Raw genomic sequence first — 3,721 nt, forward strand, 5'->3', positions numbered from 1 at the left:
TCAACTTATTGCAATAGAATACAAAGAAATGTATAACACATACATTTTGTAAATACAAAGAGTGACAAATAAAAGTAGAAGTACACAAAAATGGAAAGAAAAAAATTATAATCCATCAAGAAATGGGCAGTAGTTACCTTTTGTAGGAAAACTATTTATCTAAGATGATGATGATGAAAATAATGATCCCAATACATATATGGTAGAATTCTGCACATCGAAATGTATATACTTATCAGTTTTATTCAACAAATTGTATACAGATGTATCAGTATCAGGCCATAAAGAATAATCTCATATTTTCGAAAAAAAAACACAGTACCTCATTCATAAATGCATCTCCATTTTGAACAACAACAAATGGAAACTCCAAGGTCAAGCAGTGCTAGCACGGCTGCTTTCAAGTGGGTATGAACATAAGTCATAATGCAGAGATGCAGGAGACATCGGTAAACTCATCGGTACAATTATAGAATTTTTTTCATACTTTAGGATTCTATTTCAGACTTTTAACTACCAATTATGTAAAAACAACATTGAATAAGTGTTGCACTTCAGAAAGTGACGCACTTTAGAAATCAAAACTTGAGTTTTTCTAAATTTGTAAATAACATTACAAAAGCTAAAAATAATTGACCCAAAAAAGTACCTTGATACAATTAAATCATACAAACACATAGATATATAGGAATGTAACGAATACATTTTGTAATGATATCTATATTAGAAATAGATATTTGGTATTTGTTACATCTTTATTTTAATAGTAGAAGAAGAAGTAGAAGTAGAAGTAGATTTAAAAAAAAAAAAAAAAAAAAAAAAGAAACTGAAAATACTTTTGATAACTCTTTAACCCACTTCGACCTTCCATATTAGTAAAGATGTAACAAATAAAATCTGTAATTGATACACATGTAATGAACAAATCTATAAAACGGGTTAGAAGATTGGATACCCTACTTACCTGTCTTCAAGACCTCGCTCAGTATCAGACTGAAAAATTAATACCCTCACCCCAACCTATTACAAAATGTATATAATATCTGTAAAAGAGAGATCAAAAACGGAAAAGTATATGAAAATGCATCGAACTTTCACCAAATTCCTATTGTATGCATTCAACTTTCAAATCTTCTATCGTATGTATTTAACTTTCTGAATTGTCCTATTGTATGTATTTAACCTGCTATAATAGGTAACCTTCTATTAGATATTTACATTATTAGTCCCTTATGTTTGTAAATTCTAATTTCATTGATCCCTCATCATCTTTCATTCATCTTCATCATCTTCCATTCATCTTATCATTGAGAAAATAAGAACCCTAATTTAAAAATTTATGATTTAAATTCTAATAATCAAAATCCTAAAAAACAAATCACTATCCATCTTATCAAAATCCTAAAAAAACAAATCACAATCCATCTTTAATACTTCATTATATAAATAAAGATATGAAGGTGGATACCTTATAACGTATTGTTATTTCACGAGCAGAACTATCAATAATCAAAAGAGAAAAAAAATATATCACACAAGAATGAATCACAAGAAAAGGTTCCGTTAATTGTTTGTGCTACCAGATCTTCATCTATCTCATCTTTATCATCATCAAATATTAGCTTCTGTACCAAAAACTCTTTTACAACATCATTCTCATTCTTCATATTCTTAAACAAAAATTACGTGTTTCTTATTGTGTAAATCAAACACCAAATTGAACTTGGATCCTTGTTCCCAAACGTTAACCTAAGCTTCGTGATCATTCATATTGAATTAACAAGCTCGAATTCATTGAGTGTCAACTCGTGTTCATCTCTCTGATTTCATCATCAATCCGTCAGTCAAAGTTCGTGGTAAATAATGATTCAGGTTATAATAATGATTTATAATCTTCAGTTGATGATTTTGCAACAAATTTGGTGTTGATCTCAGATTCAGAAAGCATCCAGATTTCAAAATCGATTTTGATGTTCATACATAAACCGTCGCTACTGATTCTACAATTTTTTAGAGATGGAATGATGTTTTGGATCTTGATTTATATCACAAGAAGATAATCGCAAGTTTTTCAATTTATTACAGTTGATTTTAATATGTGGAAAATTGTTTAGAGATTTTTAACGGAGATAACTAACATTCGTTTTAGTTATCTCCGTTAAAAGATGTTTTGGATCTTGATTTATATCACAAGAAGATAATCAATTTATTACAGTTGATTCAAGAAAAATGCAATTTCTTGAACTATGGTGTTGGTTTTAGATTAACAAATTGGGGAAGATGAAGATTATATACATATTAATATCGATTTAATATGTGGAAAATTGTTTAGAGATTTTTAACGGAGATAACTAACATTCGTTTGTGGAGGGACCAACTGCGTCAAAAAATTAATGTTAGTAACTTGATACCTGTTATATAAGTCATAAGTTGCATACAATAGTACATATTTAAAAGTTGAATGCATACAATAGAAGATCCAAAAGTTCGATGTATACAATAGGAATTTGGTGAAAGTTCAATGCATTTTCATATACTTTTCCCTATCAAAAAGGGCAGAAAGGGAGGATTCAGTGATATACATTATCAAACCATGAGCTCCAACCTATCATTAAATCTTGAAAATGCAACATGAACACCAATCAAAATAATAACAAACATCAGTTTAAATAGCTATAAATAAACACCATGATCCAGGAAGAACATGTCGTAAGCATATAATGAAAACCAAGTATTACCATTGTTATGTGTAGTTGATCAACAGACAACATGTCGTAATAAGAGCATAGAATTTTTGGTAAAAATCCACATTATGAGAAGTATAACACCAATTTGAGATGGTGTCATACTCTTTTATGCAGGCTTGAAAATGTTTCTTGAACCTGGAAATATTAACAAAGATTAGGAGCAGCAAATGTCTATACGAAAAGTCTGAAAAGACACAAAACTCGAGCGTAAGTAGACAAGAGTTTTGACCCGCAATTTAGGTTTCCGGATTGACCTGTTTCATAAATGTTATATTCTGAACCACTTTTCTACTTGGGATATAAATAGATATACAAAAATGTCTAACGTATTTAAGGGCCACAACGACATCAGACGTTAAGTAAGCTTAGACATGGTCCATGTTAAGTATGGCTATAACGAAAAAGCAAAGTTCATCTCATTAGCACAGTGAGTGTCAAAATGTGAGACTTCAAAAAGTTTACATTGTCCTGCCATTCTATTAAGATGATAGTTTCTAAACTTAATTTTACGAAACTTTGGAATTTATGTAGTGAAAGCATATTATTAGTGTAGTTAATAGTGAGTCCCACAACTAAAAACATAAAGGTTAGCATGAATACCCATGGAAACAATCGAAACATAGGAATTTTATAAATGTAAACTACGTAATAGAAGGTTGCTAAAGCTTACTTGGTGTAAATCAGAAAACGCACTTCGAACAAGGTGACGATCATCATCCACAAAACCCGAAGCACATAGAGCATTTAAGTTCTAGGAGTGTAACTTGGATTTTGAAAAAAATAATCAGAATGTATAAAACCCTTTTTCAAGAAGTACATAATAACGATTTTTCAACTAATAGTATAGTATTGAACTACATATACCCCAATTCTGAGGACAGTAAAACCAAAAATTGGTGGTTAATTCTGAGAGACACTAATACCTAACTTCAATTCTAACCTTTTTAGAGACATATACGTTGCATTTTTATAGC

Source organism: Rutidosis leptorrhynchoides, chromosome 1, assembly GCF_046630445.1.
Source record: "Rutidosis leptorrhynchoides isolate AG116_Rl617_1_P2 chromosome 1, CSIRO_AGI_Rlap_v1, whole genome shotgun sequence".
NCBI classification, from domain to species: Eukaryota; Viridiplantae; Streptophyta; class Magnoliopsida; order Asterales; family Asteraceae; genus Rutidosis; species Rutidosis leptorrhynchoides.